Here is a 16,005-nt window from a genome sequence, read left to right as displayed (position 1 = left end):
AGAACCACTTGAAACACGTTTAGAGAAAAACAACCTCCAGAGCTCAAACAGCAATGAGTAGTTTGTGTTCCGCACAGGTCAGAAAATGTTACAAATCTTGGGCCAATGAGTACCAAGAAAGGTATTTCTTCAGTAGTGAAATAAGATTAGCCCAAGACTCAACACTTGCTCTGGCCCTAGGTAAGGTTCGAACTACTTCAAGTAAACCCAGCTGGGTTGAAATCAAACCTCAAGAATATTTTTAGGTATGTAGAAATATTCAGTGCTCAACAAGGTAAAACTGAATTTTACCTGGCATTCAATCAGAAATTACCAGACAAGCAAAGAAGGATGAAGATATGACCCAAACGAGGAGAAATTAAATCAAAGAGAACAGAAATGACACCAAAATAAGCTATAGGCTGAATATCATTATATCTATATCTATATCTATATCTATATCTATATCTATATCTATATGTATGCCAAACTGTATCTATGATGCTGTTGCATTTAATTATTTACATAAACTATTGCCACAGCAACGTGGAGGTTATTTAAATGTCTCTTTCAGTAATGAAGTTTCAGATGTTCAATCTCTACCAAAAATCAACCATTTAAAGATATGGGCACCTGCGGGATGTGGCCTGGGGAAGGATCACAGGAGAGATCCGGAGGCGAGGCTCCCGCCCCCGCCCCGGCGCCCAGCTCCTACTGTGTTGGCCTGGCTCAGCCAGGATCAAGGAGATCCCTATCTTCAACAACTATGTGAAGCTGCCGCTCTCCAAGTTCTGTGAGCCCTACAGTGGAGACGATAGCAAATCATCAGGGAGAGGAACCACTTGGTATGAAAGAGAGATGAAAATGTAATTGCCTTGAAAAAGGATTGTTAATTAGGAGATATAACAACAAACTGATTTATAGACACTATGCAACATTATATTTTGTCTTCTGTGTGGGTCCTTCAGAAAGTGAACTTGGCATTTAAAATCTAATACAATCACACAAGAAGCCCAAGATTCATGGATCTCTCACCATGTGTATCCTGATCTGACCTCCAAATCCACCCCTCCCTGTCTCCTGAAAATCATTCATAATGTCCCTAGAACTCAAGATACTTGTGGAAACATTACGGTGAACTGGATTTAATTTTCCTTGTAGACAAAGTTCACATTCTTGCAGAAATGGTGATGGGGGGATAATGGTATAACATGAATGAGATTGTTACACAAATTGATGCACAGAATAAACTGGAGAAGTCTGAGGTAGGAGCTCCAGCCCACGTGTATCAGTTATAAAGAACATGAATGTTCCTGAGATCCCAGGAAATAGTAACATTGGTGACATCAGTATAAAAGTGCCAAACCTGCCTTCTTTTAAATAAAAAAATTGAAAAGGCCATTTCCAGATAAAATCCAGGGGGAAAAGCCATCCAAGTTTACCATGCAGTTGTTTACCCAAAATAGAGGAGAGTCTTAACTTTTGCTCTTGGGTTTAAGTCAGGGTACTATATAGAAGTTTTATAAAATCAGTATGGAAGTGCAATGTTGCTTTTCTTGTTCAGTGTTTCAAAAAGTGTTTAAGACATTTCTTTAAATTATGTACAATCCAAGATGTTGGTGTTTTGTAGGGATCACAAGAGCAGCATTCCATAATTCTTGCTGTTATTTGTCACAATTGTAATTTAAAGAATGAAGTATGTATTGTATGAAAACATTGTGACCTTTTTCTCTTAGTTTAAATAAACTCCAAGGTAACTAGACTTCTAAAGCTTTAAAAAAGAAAAAAAATATATTGTCATGTGTTTTGGAAATTTTTATAGTCTTACTTGCTATTAATTTTTAGTTTATGCATTTAATTTTTAGTTATTGTTATTTGACGGATGTGTCCTTATAACTGTACCCTTAAGAAACAATAGTGATGATTGAGATTTTACTTTTGATATTTTATCTTATTACAACCCATTTGGGAAATGGCAAGTTATTGTTTTTATTTTCCTAATCCAGTACTTTTCTTCTGCTACACGTTAATAAATGGCTCCTTTAGACTATTGATTGCTGCTATTTGCAACCTACATTTATCACAGCTGCATCACTGTTTTCTATTGCACAGTAATTTGCTCCTCATTTATTTCATTTTGTAACACATAAAAACTAAAAATCATAAATGCCGGTAATCGAGACCAAATAGGGTGCATATTTAACGTGATATTGTTTTTTATAACCATTTTATTCAAAACATAAACAGATTTAAAATATAGATATTGTTAACAGAGGAACAAAATTTTTAAAAATAGGGTTAAATGACTGAAAATGAAATGTTCCAAGGTATTTACCACTGATGATAAAAAGCAAACTAACAATATTTCTCTATTTTAACATCCTTTATAATATGCTGCCAAATATATTGAGGTTTGCCAGGCTGGCCCAATTCCACTTACTTCTCATTCCTTACTCTGTGGTTTTTTCCTTTGAGTCATTGAGTTAACCCCATCCTTCTAATTTTGCTTAAGTTAGCCAAGGTTAGGTCCTGTTGATTGCAGCCAAAGAAATCTTGACACACAGGGTTTTCACACCATCAACATTCAATCATTATTTTACATGTTATGTGCTAAATATTTTGTTAATTTTTATGTGATATTCAAAAATAAATAGAGCATACATTTTAAGGAACTTAGAGATTTTAAGTATAAATTTGTATAATGAGCATTTAAATCATAACACTTCAGACAAAATTCTAAAAGATTTTTGACAAAATTCCTAAACCATTGTTCATAATGAAAGCCTATGAACAAAAGATTCATAATGAAAATTTAGGCATATACTAATATTATATTCAACCACTTACCTTTTCATCTATTTTCCAGGGAAAAACTAAAGAAAAGGGGAAAAGAAAAAGGACTAAAGTTCATCGTTAAATATCATCAAATTAGATTCGCTTGGATATGGTAAGTTACTGGATTATATGACCTTTCCTTTCTAAACTATTATCAAAACCCATTATCTGAGTTTTCATTGTCGTTCTACAAATCATTAATTATTCTAAGCAAAATTAATATCTTCAATTACTACATGATTGAAATATGTGGAAAGTCAGATAATTTGTTGAAATAGGGAAGAAAATGTAAGTTAGGTATGAGTAACTTAAATAGCTTGGCTGAGCATTCAAGAAATACTCTCATAACTTTCAAGATAAAATATTCATCCTTAAAAGTCCACAAACTGGATTTTCAACTACTTGGATTTTTCAGGTTCTCAACCCAAATTGAGCTGATGTTAACTAAACTCACAAGAGATTGATAAATAAATCAAACTTCCAATATATTAATTTACTCTAGTGATCACATTTCTAGCTAAAGCAGCTCACTTCCTGGTATTTGAACTATATAAGAAAATTAATTATTGATCAAAGGCTTGCCTGATGACCACGGAATGAAGGAATAGAGAAGCAGATACCCTCAAGAGAGATTTTATCTATTTCATGAAGAAACCTAGTAAATTATTCCTACCTCACACAGCAGAGAATACTATCAAGGGGCCAAATTTCTCGTATTCCCCCAAATTATTTCTTATTTCTGGGCAGTGATGAACCCATACTGCTGAGTTTTGCTTCTGTGAAATCTGTTTTTCTTATTCTATCCATTTCTCTATTGACAGTTTCATTCTTTTGACATGTTATTATCACCGAGCATGCTGTATATATTGAGTTGTTTATGTAAACAGAACACATTAAATATTCTCCTGCTTTTTTTAATGATTAGCTTTCAGAGGTTTACCTGAACTTTGAGTTATTGAAAGGAATCTCTTTCCTCCCCAGCTGACTATTTTATCTTTCTTCAACCTCAGATCTTCCATTTCATCTCACACATGAAAATTGGTAATCTATTCATAACTCACATTGTCATGCCCAGGATAAAGCCACCATTACTCTCCTGGAAATATAGGTAAAAAATATAAGATATTTTTCATTGTTCTCTCTGTCTTTATATCTTCCATTCACAGTCACCAATTCCTTTTGTGCAATATTTTGTGTTCTGTCTTTTCCATTCTAATATTCACTGCCCTGGTTCAGAATCTTTTTGTATTTGTCCTTGACTACAATAGTTATTTATTCATTCATTTTTTCAGTCATTCAACAGATATTTTCTTGAGCTCCTACTGTGTGCCAGTCACCGGTCTGAGGATATAGCAGAGATAGACATAAAGGAATCCGAGCTCTTGGGACATTCTACTGGAGGAACACAATAAACTGTAACTAGTAAGTCAATAATTATACTGGTATGCTACAAATACTTGGAAAAAATAAAATAGGGCAATAGGTAAGAATAGAGTGAGGAAGAATCACTATGGTCTTTCAGATTGATAATCAGGGGAGACCTTTCTGAAGTGAAATTTAAGCAGAGACTGGAGTGATGTGAAAGAGCAGAGGGATGAGGAAATATGAGTGAATGAATAGGCTCTCAAAGATTGGAGAAGATAAAGGGGAAGATGTTGGGAAGTTTGAAAAATAAGACAAAAGGCAAGGTTGCTGAAGTGGACTGCAAGACAGGGAAAACTGGAAATACGGCTTAAGAGATAGGCAGGAGCCAGTTGATGGAGGGCTCTGTAGGTCGTGGTAAAAATTTGGATTTTATTCTGTACGTATGGGAAATCACTGGAGTGCTGTGAATCCTAAAAGAACACCATGAAATGATCCTTCCGACTGCTGTTCAGAGCGTACCATTTTTGCTTTAAAAGCAAGAAGGGAAGAGATGATTGGATTTAGGATAACTTTTGGAGGTAGAGTCGGTAGGACTTGCTAATGAAATGGAATGTAAGATAAAAGTAGAGGACACTGAGGCTTCTAGTCTGAGAAACTGGGGCAGTATATTGTCATTTATTAAGGTGAGAATGAATAAAGGAGACCATAAATTTAATTTAGAAAAATTACATAGATATGTTTTACAGATTCTCATTCAGTAATGTAAATGCAACAAAGACATTCTAACATATTATCTTCATTTAGTGTGGTCAACTTTTGTTTTAAGATTTCTTTTTTATTTATTTTAGAGGGAGAAAGAGAGTATATGTACATGGGGGGGCAGAGGGAGAGGGAGAGGGTCTTAAGCATTTTTGCAGAGCTCAACCTGGAGCTCGATCTCACAACCCTGAGATCAGGACCTGAGCTGAAAACAAGAGTCTGACGCCTAACTGACTGTGCCACCCAGGTGCCCCTAGTGTGGTTAACTTTTAATTTCAGGGTTTAGCCACAAAGTCATAAACTGGAGACTAAGAAGCAGTTAGAAATGCATCAGGCAACCTGTGCTTGAACATTGAATAAGAATCTGGAATTCAAATTGTAAGTTAAGTAGAAACTTACTTTTTAGAAATACTAGAGGAATATATCTTCTGTAACTCTCTCATTTTGCTCCATGAAAGAACAATAATAAATGCATTGGCGAAAGAGCATCAGTATATTTTATAAATGCTGCAATGATGATAATGTGAATGATGTGCTATTGAAATGGGCTACCTTAACTCAAGAAAGATTTTGGGATTTTGGGGTGGCACAGCCTAGAATCAGTATTTGATTCTCCCAAACAAAGGTAAGGCCCTTAATATCCAGTGGAGGCTGGAGAAAGATAATGAAAACACTTTGGCAGGATTCTTTGGTGGGGGCTAACAGATCATGAGAGATTAGGACCAAAACATATGACTAGGTTTCTAAATTCCTATTTATCTGTATGACAAAAAGTTCCATATCTGCCCTGATTTGATCTACAAGGTATACTAAATAAACTTGTGAGCAGAACTTCCTATCATGAAATGAATACACACTGACTACCATTCCATGCGGTTGGGCACAATCAGCAACATTACTTCATCAGTTAGAAGTGGCGTATTCCAAAATAGGGTTTCCAGTGTTCTGAAAACATGAAGAAAGTTTTGTAAGCGAATGATTCAGAATTCTACTGGCCTATTTCTATATAATGTTATTCCCTCAACATATGGCAACATGGGGTATTCTCTGAAATGACCAAGGAGGGAAAAATGTTACAGCCAATGGCTCTCCTAATATGCTAATACGAGTCAGAATTGAATTGCTCTGGAGTTACTGAGCTGGACTCAGAAGTGTTCCTGAAAGCCTATTGAAAAGATAAATTCTCCCAGGGGGCAGAATATCAATCAGTATATCTTGTGGTCACTTTGCATTAAAAAAGAGACAACATGAAGTTAAGTTCTACCTCGATATACAGCAAGTGGCTAACAGTATCATCAGCTACTATGATACGTAAAAAGATCAGGGTTGAAGGTTCTGTGATAATAAAGGTTGAGGGAAATGCATAGTAGAGAACTCAGAATGAGAAATGAGGGCAGATGTTAAAATATCAGTGCCTCTCTGCTGGCTCCCCAAGGGTCCTACCACAAGGAGTGAACTGCAGGCACATTCTACATGGATGAAAAGCTCTTTCCCTAGCTCCCCAATGGTTGCTCAATGTAAATACAGGCTAGTTAATGATAGTTTAGTGATACTAAATTAATAGTAGTTTGGTGAGTTAAGGATGGGCTTAAAACTTTTCATTGGTTTTCAGCTAATATAAATCAGAATAGTAACAGACATGAGCTGATTAGATTCCTACATTTTAGTGGGAAACACAGACGCTAAATACACAATTACACACTTATAAAATTACAAATCAAGAAAAGTGTTATAAAAAATTATAGGATTCTAAGAATAAATTTTAATTCAGCTCTCCAGCATCATTCACCAGTCCTTCACTCTTGCTATATTACACATGGGCACTGCCACCAACAGACACGTGCACACACATATAGTTAACCAATGTTTCCTCTCTGTTCACTTATCATATCTTACATCTGTGATTCATTTCATTACAGCATAATTGCTGATTTATCTGTCCTAACCCCCCCTAGAGGACAGGGATTGTATTTAAACTTTGAACCCCATGCCCAGTGCATGCTGCATAGTCAAGTACTTGGGATACTCTTCTCCAATATTCAGTTTGTTGAAGATTCAGTTCAAGTGTCAGTTAATCCAGAAGACTTCAGTGATCTCTGTGAATCTCTTTGAAATGTCACATTCTACACTAAAAAAATCTATGCTTGTCTTGTCTAACTTTTCATATTTGTTTTCATATTGCTTTTATCTCACTGTTCACTGTGTTTCACATTTTACATGTGTTTCTTTTTCTCATATAGAAGAAACCACATGCCAGTATTCCAATTGTCTATACATTTACTGGGTCAGTACCTTTCACTGAATGTCTATTATGAGAAAACAAAGACCCAAAGTTAATTAAATCCTGAAATCTCAAAGTCAGTGAGAGGCAGAACCAATAGTCAAGTCTAAGTCTGTCTGACTTCAAAGCCAAACTCTTTACTATACAATACTGCCTTATTTTGAGCTGCAAAATGCCTAAAAAGTAAGATCTAAAAATTACTTGTAGATTCATTGTTCACTCACTTTCAACTCTCAGAATGACTCAGAGGACTCATTGTGATGCAAGGAACGGGGAACAGCAGGCAACATTTTCTTAGGAGGCCAGATTCTGTCCCTAGATGGCTATGCCTCCTTGGCCAAATCAAAAGCTCTTTGGGTGCTTAAGTTACCAGATGATTTTAGACTAAAAAATGCTAAAACTTGCTAAGAAAGTGAATATTTGTTACAAGGAAAATTTAGATTTTTTAATTATACATTTTATATGTTATTACTCAACTTAATCAATGATTCTTTTCATTTTCAGAAACTTTCCAACATACAAAATCAGTGTTTTAATATAAAAAACACTTTTTACTGATTTAGATCACAATCTGCTCTGTTCTTTTCATTATAGACTCCTTATGACACCAAAATATCTTTCCACACCAACAATTGAAAAAGGAAATTAAAAACAATGACAATACATTTTAAGAAATGTTGAGCAGCAGGTTCTTTTTGAAAGAAAAAAAATCATTTTCCAAAGATGTACTTTTCTCCAAAGAAAAGAGACATTGTTTCCAAAGTACCAATTTCCTTGTAAAACAATTTAGAGGAAGCTGTTTTTACCATGGTGACAAAATCGAGATGCAGATTACTTCATCAGAAGAAGGCAATTTTCCATAATCAGCTAGCTCAGAACACTCAGAGTATGTTACATTGAATTTTTGATACAAAGCTACTTTTGCAGGTATTGGGGAGTGTTTGTATTCTTACTCAAGGCTTCAGGATAAGAACTCACTAAACTGACGAATAATCTTTAGGCGAAACAAATGTAACTGTCATAACAAGAAAGTTATCATTATATATTTTGTAGGAGTTTGTGAACTAAAATTCGTTACAAAGAGTGTAGTGGCTTTTAAAAAGGAAGTGCTGAAATTAATAATAAAAATGGTACATGCAGATGGGGGGTTGTGGCCGTGTCTCACTGCTGCTTTCTGGTGATACCACATCCCGCAGCCAAGTGTGACCTCCAGGTTCCTAACTACTCTTGCCTTTAGATTAAGACAATTTCATACTCTTTTGCTCATTCATAATAAATATGTGTACAGTTGTATTAAAGCATAAAAATAGCCTTGATTAAGACGTTAAAGACATCTGGAACCATGTAGCAACCAAGAGTTCCTCCTTTAATCACAGCTCTACATTTCTCCCCTTGCTGTGGTCTACTGTTGGGAAAGAGGTCCGGTTAACTTTTTCTTCTGACTTGCCTTGTGTTTCCCCCAGGTCTCTCTCATCTTGCCCACTCAGGGTCAAAATGTTGGGAAGACAGAGAATGGGGAATCTGGCAGGAATGTTCTTGATTCAGCAGAACTGTGAATGTGGTCTTATGCTCTTTAAGCTTGGCATATTTTTATTGGTGATTGTGTGGGGAGGGAGAGGAGAATCTCTCAGTTACATGTTCATGACCTAAATGGCTCATTTTCTTTGGGCATGCAGCTTCCGCCTTGGTCCTTTGTTTTTCAGTGGCCTTCTTACTCCACATAGACTCTGTTTAGTGGTCCTGTTGCCCTTCTGGCTGCCCTATCCAATGATTTTAAATGACTTCGGTTCAGCTGTCTTGAATGTATCAGCCTAAAGGCGAAGAATCACTTTGCCCCCAAGCTCTCTGGTATAGGCTGATTCTAATAGAGCAGCAAACTCTCCTTTGCTCTATGAACAAAACTGAAAGTAAACTCAACTCTGCTTTTAGCTTTTCCATTTTGAAATTAGACATCAGTTGCCTAACTCTTGAGGACATATGTCAGGCTTTCTTAGCCATCCCTTTGAAGGTTCTTTTATTAGTTATAAGGTTGGGTCAGGTACTTCTTACCCAAAATGGAAGTACTCAGAGAAGAGTGCTTTTGAAATCCCTGATTCTGCCCTTTCTTGATATTTAATCTTTTAACCATTTTATATCTTTAATAAGGTGAAGGGATTTTAGATTTGTGAAATTAGTTTGCAAAATTTTCTATGAAAATTTGCGTTTTATCTACTTATCTTAGTGACTCAATCCAAACTTCCAATTTTGCATTTATACTAAAGGATATCACATTCTACTAAGTGTTTTTATTCCAATATTGTGATAACACTTCAAGAAAAGTGATCTTACCTTAGTAACCAGATTTTAACTTCTTGAGAGAGTTAATATGACTAGACTAACAAAAAATAAGAGGAATGTACCTATAGGCCATATATGGGATCAGTGTGGTACTTTTGAATTTCTTCTCCTCCATTTTCGGTCTACACATCCTATTCTAGTACTAACCAGCCCCGACCCTGCTTAGCTTCCGAGATCAGATGAGATTGGGCTCGTTCAGGGTGTTATGGCCGTAGACTCAGTCTACACATCCTAAAAGTGACTGGTAAGAAAGGTAATCTTTTCTGTCAACTTCGTTAAAAGTAACCATAAACTGGCAGTGGAAAGATAAACCTCGGTATATGAAACTTAACTGATTTATCAGGGAAATGCAAATCAATACCACAAAAAGATATTACCCCACACTTGTAAGAATTGCTACCATCAGAAAATGAGAGAAATAGCATTGGCAAAGATCTGAAGGAAAGGAAACCCTTGTACACTGTTGATGGCAATGTAAATTGGTATAGTTATGGAAAAGAATATGAAGATTTCCTCAAACAATTAAAAATACAACTATTATATGATCCAGCAGACCCACTTCTGGGTATACATCCGAAAGAAATGAAATCATAATCTCAAAGAGATCTGCCCTTACATGTTCATTTTCCCATTATTTACAATAGCCAAGATGTGAAAACATATACATATATGTTTATATATATGTATATAAAACATTTTGTCTCTATATCATATTTTTCTTTATACACACAATGTGTATATATACATATACACACAAAATATATGTATATACGTATATATGTAAAATGTATACATACACACAAGGGAATATTATTCAACCTTGAAAAAGAATGAAATCCTGGTTTGGGGGACAACATGGATTAAACTGGAGGACATTATGCTAAGTGAAAATAAGCCAGATGCAGAGAGACAAGTACTGCATGATCTCATTTATATGTAGAATAAAAAAATGTCAAATGCATAGAATCAGAGAGTAGCACGGTGGTTGCCAGGGGCTGAGGGATGGGCAAATGGGGAGATGTTGGTCAAAGCGGTAGAGTTTCAGTAAAGCAAGATAAGTAAGTTCTGGAGATCTAATGTACAACAGTGTGACTATAGTTAATAATATTGTATTGTATACTTGAAATTTGCTGAGAGTAGATCTTAAATGTTCTCCCCACCCACACAAAAAATGGTAACTGTATGAGGTGATGGGTATGCTAATTACCTTGTGTGTGGTGAACATTTCACAATGTTTACATGTATAAAAACATCACGTTGTACATCTTAAAAATCATTCAGTTTTTGATTGCCACCTATACTTAAATAAAGTTGAAACCAAAGTATCCTCTATCTCCTGCTCTGGATTGGTTGGAAAATTAAGTGCATAGTGCTCAGAGTACACCAAAGGATTCCATTATTTGAACCTGTTATGTGATTATATTTATGGTACTACTATGCAGTGTTTTGGCACATACCATTTTATTGTTAATCTTCTCCATTCTTGTTCTTCAAAATATTATAGTATTCATTAATTATCTCTAAATACTCCCTTGAAAAACTGTTCTAGTTCACACCTCCCCCCCCCCCCCCGCCCCACACACACACGATTTAAAATGGCAAGAGCTATTTGGCAGAGCAGTCCCTGCTCTTTCTATTTATTTCAAAGAGAATTAAAAAGCTTAGACAAAACAAATGACAAAGTGTATTTGGGACTCTGAGGGGTTTCTGAAAAATTTATAAACTGGCTTCATTTATTTAGTGGTCCTTAGAGGAACTACAATTCAATTCATTTTAAGAATGCGTGGGGAAATATGTCCAAAATTGCAATTTGAAAACTCATTCCCAGAAAATGTATCTGGAGCAATTTTCATACAACTGGAAAAAAAAAAAGAAAAGAAAAGAAAACCACACAAATAGAGCTTGATTTCAGTTTATACTGGTTTTTTCCTCATAACTCTAGAAATCCAGATAAAATTCAGTATTTTACCAGTAATTATTGAACATTTTTGCAGAACGCATTGGATATTTTATATCTCAGCAATCAGATACTTAAAAAAATTCTCTTTAAGGAAATTTTTTAAGGAAAAAGTAGTTGAATATTTGTATGGTTGTCAATATACAATATACAATGATTATGCTCTTACTTTAACTGCTGTCAGTACAGTGAAATCTGCCTTTTCCTTAAAATAATAAAATCTAGAAAATTAGCTAGGTATCTCAGAAAATACCCCCATTTCAATAACAATCATTAGAAAAGAAAACCCCAAACCAAGAAAAATAAATCAGCCATTTCTACTGTACTATTTGAAATCACAAATTACTATAAAAATTATGTAATAATTATTTTATGCAAAAATTTTAGTAATAAAGTGGAAGATACCTGGCCAATTTTCATATAATTCCTGCTGAAATATGGTGGCTATATCAAATAAAATGAAAGACTATACTTCTATGTTTATTTATAATTTAGTAGTATCCTAGTCTTAAAAATATTACTGCTACCATATTTATATTTATCTGTGTCTCCTCCACTCTGGATGACCTCCACAATGCCTTTTTTTGAAATATGTAACATCCCAGGGAATATATACCACAGACGTACACACCCACCACACACACACACACACACTACGGAAACACTGAAAGTAAGGGAATAGTAACTATAAACAAGTCAAAGATTAACAAATGAAAGAAAATGTAGCTTTGATAATATTAAATGAATTGTTAAAATTATGTGGTAAAGAGAAAATAGACAGTAGCCAAGCATAAGGAGAACTGGGCTTTCACATAAAAAAAAAAGATTAAAGTTATAACTATTTAAAAGTTTAAAACTTTACTGAAGTAATTATATGCATGGAAATCAAAACTTTAAAATTTTAGAAATATAGGAGCATGTTTTATAAATTAACATCTTTGATTTTGCATATATTTCTGAGCCTGTTTAGTAGATTTCGGAAGTGCATATGGTGGTGGAATTTCAACAGTTATCTAAACTTCAACCTTCTCTTTAAAATGGTTATAATATTAATAGGTAAATCTATATTATTGGAGACCTTGAATTTTAAAATCTTATGTAAAATGGAAGCCTTATACAAGTATTAACCATTGTTTTCCTGGTGATGATTCTATACGTATAAACTCGTTGTCAACTTTGGATTTTTCTTGTCTGTTTCCAGTAATAATTTGCAGCTTTTTAGAGCCCCGTAATTCTTCTTGTTTTCCATCTTTAGGACTTCTTCCACCAACTTGTTGACTAAATTTTTTAGAAACCTAAAATTCATTCTGTATTCTCCCTTTAAGTTCATGTTACAAATTGGTCTTCATGCTGTGGGGATTTGCCTTGCTTAATGACTCCTTTTTGCATTTCTTTTTAAAATTTTGATTACATTACAATTAACATACAGTGTTATATTAGTTTTAGGTGTATAATATAGTGATTCAGTAATTCTATACATTACTCAGTGCTCATCATGATCAGTGTACTTTTAATCCCCTTCACGTATTTCACCAACTACCCCCTCTTTGGTAATCAAAAGTTTGTTCTTTATAGTTAAGGATCTGTTTTTCGATTTGTCTCTTTTTTCCTTTGTTCATTTGTTTTATTTCTTAAATTCCACATGTGAGTGAAATCATGTAGTATTTATCTTTCTCTGACTGACTTATTTTGCTTAGCATCTCTAGATCCACCCATGTTGTTGCGAATGGCAAGATTTCATTCTTTTTCATGGCTAAGTAATATTCCATTGTGTGTGTGTATGTATGTGTGTGATATATATATATATATATATATATATATATAGGCAAATTATGGAAGCAGTTGTAATGTCCATGGATAGATGAATGGATAAAGAGGTGAGATGTGTGTGTGTGTGTGTGTGTATATATATATCGTAACAATGCTGCCGTAAACATAGGGTTACATATATCTTTTTTAATTAGTGTTTTTGTATTCTTTGTATAAATATTCAATAGTGGAATTACTGGATTATACACTAATTCTATTTTTAACTTTTGGAGTAAACACTGTACTGTTTTCCACAGTGGCTGCACCAGTTTGCTTTCCACTCTTTCTGACCACAATTCTATGAAACTAGAAATCAACCACAAGAAAAAGTCTGGAAAGACAACAAATACATGGAGGTTAAAAAACATGCTATTAAACAATGAGTGGGTCAACTAAGAAATCCAAGAAGAAATAAAAAAAAAATACATGGAAACAAATGAGAATGAAAACACTCAGTCCAAAACCTTTGGGATTCAGCAAAAGCAGTCCTAAGAGGGAAGTATATAGCAATACAGGCCTATCTTAAGAAGAAAGAAAAATCTCAAATAACCTAATCTTGTACCTAAAGAAGCTAGAAAAAGAACAAAAACAAAGCCTAAACCAGCAGAAAGACAGAAATAATAAACATTGAGCAGAAATAAATGAAATTGAAACTAAAAAAAGAAACAAAACAAAAAACACAAAAAAACAATAGAACAGATTAATGAAACAAGGAGCTCGTTCTTTGAAGCAATTAATGAAATGGATAAACCTCTAGTCAGACTTATCAAAAAGAAAAGAGAAAGGACCCAAATAAATAAAATCACACATGGAAGAGAGGACAAATAAGAAACAATACCACGACAATATAAACAATGATAAGAGAATATTATGAAAAACTATATGCCAACAAACTGGACAATCCAGAGGAAGTGGATAAATTCCTGGAAACATATAAACTACCAAAACTGAAACAAGAAGAAATAGAAAACTTGAACATATCAATAACCAGCAAAAAAAAAATTGAATCAGTATCAAAAAACTCTCAACAAACAAAAGTCCAGGACCAGATGGCTTCACAGGCGAATTCTTTTTTTTTTTAATGTGCAGTTTGGTCCTGTAAAGTACAGAATTAATTTTTAAGATAATGTTCAGTGATTCATTAGTTGTGTTTAACCCCAGGGCTCATCACAACACATGCTCTCCTCAATACCCATCACCCGGCTACTCCATCCCCCCACCCCCCTCCCCTCTGAAACCCTCTATTTGTTTCCCAGAGTCCATAGTCTCTCATGGTTTATCTCCCTCTCTGATTTCTCCCCCTCAGTTTTCTCTCCCTTCACCTATGGTCCTCCGTGCTATTCCTTATGTTCCACCTATGTGTGAAACCATATGATAATTGTCTTTCTCTGCTCTACTTATCCCCCTTACCCTAATCCCCTCCATTCCATCCATGTCGATGCAAATGGTGGGTATTCATCCTTTCTGATGGCTGAATAGATATTCCATTGTATATATGTACCACATCTTCTTTATCCATTCATCTGTTGAAGGGCATCTTGCTCCTTCCACAGTTTGGCCATTGTGGACATTGCTGTTATGAACATTGGGGTACATGTGCCCCTTCTTTTCACTACATCTGTATCTTTGTGGTAAATACCTAGTAGTGCAATTGCTGGGTTGTAGGGTAGCTCTATTTTTAACATCTTGAGGAACCTCCATACTATTTTCCAGAGTGGCTGTACCAGCTTGCATTCCCTTAAGAGGGTTCCCTTTTCTGTACATCCTCGCCAACACTTGTTGTTTCCTGTTTTGTTAATTTTAGCCATTCTAACTGGTGTGAGATGGTATCTCATTGTGGTTTTGATTTGTATTTCCCTGATGCCCGGGCGAATTCTACCAAACATTTTAAAGAAGAGTTAGTACCCATTCTCCTCAAACTATTCCAAGAAATAGAAAAGAAAGGAAAACTTCATTCTATGATGCCAGGATTACCCTCCTGCCAAAACTAGATAAAGATACCATTAAAAAAGAGAATTATAGGTGAATATCTCTAATGAACATAGATATAAAAATTCTCAATAAAATACTAGCAAACTGAACCCAACAACACATTAACAAAATCATTCACCACAATCAAGTGGAATTTATTCCTTGGTTGCAAGGGTGATTCAATATTCACAAATCGATCAACAGGATACACCACATTAATAAGGTGGTGGTATATGATCATTTCAATAGATGCAGGAAATGATAAAGTACATCATCCATTCATGATAACAGCCTTCAAAAAAGTAGGTTTACAGGAACATACCTCAACATAATAGAAGCCGTATATGAAAAACACACAGCTAAGATCATCCTCCGTGGGGAAAAACTGAGAGCTTTTTCTGTACAATCAGGAACCAGACAGGGATGTCCACTCTCACCACTTTCATTTTTTTTCAACATGGTAGTGGAAGTCCGAGCCATAGCAATCAAACAACAAAAAGAAATAAAGGGCATTCAGTTTGGCAAGGAAGAAGTAAAACTTTAAAAAAAAAAAAAAAAAGAGAGAGAAATTAATAAGAATGTGTATTTTTTAATGCAAGGTAAATTTTTATATTTTACCTGTTGATAATTTTGAATGGTGTATTGGAATCTCCTACATTATGGTGGAATTAACTATTTCTTCCTGTGGTTCCAGTAGATTTACATTTATACA

General features: G+C 34.7%; 1 long non-coding RNA gene and 1 pseudogene across 4 annotated transcripts in view; both read left to right on the top strand.

The window, feature by feature from the left end:
- LOC148109352 (uncharacterized) overlaps positions 1-16,005 on the top strand; it is a 172,066-nt gene that overhangs the window by 21,104 nt on the left and 134,957 nt on the right. For all 4 annotated transcript variants that reach the window (XR_015725932.1, XR_015725931.1, XR_015725933.1 and 1 more), the window contains 3 exons: positions 2,846-2,926; positions 3,825-3,922; positions 4,107-4,236. This is a non-coding gene — a long non-coding RNA (uncharacterized LOC148109352). The remainder of the gene's footprint in view (positions 1-2,845; positions 2,927-3,824; positions 3,923-4,106; positions 4,237-16,005) is intronic.
- LOC123801009 (AP-3 complex subunit sigma-1-like) lies at positions 54-1,363 on the top strand (annotated as a pseudogene).

This window comes from Ursus americanus, chromosome 10 (genome assembly GCF_024610735.1).
Source record: "Ursus americanus isolate L20-20 chromosome 10, mUrsAme1.1.p, whole genome shotgun sequence".
NCBI lineage: Eukaryota > Metazoa > Chordata > Mammalia > Carnivora > Ursidae > Ursus > Ursus americanus.
This window is presented reverse-complemented; position numbering and strand designations above follow the sequence as displayed.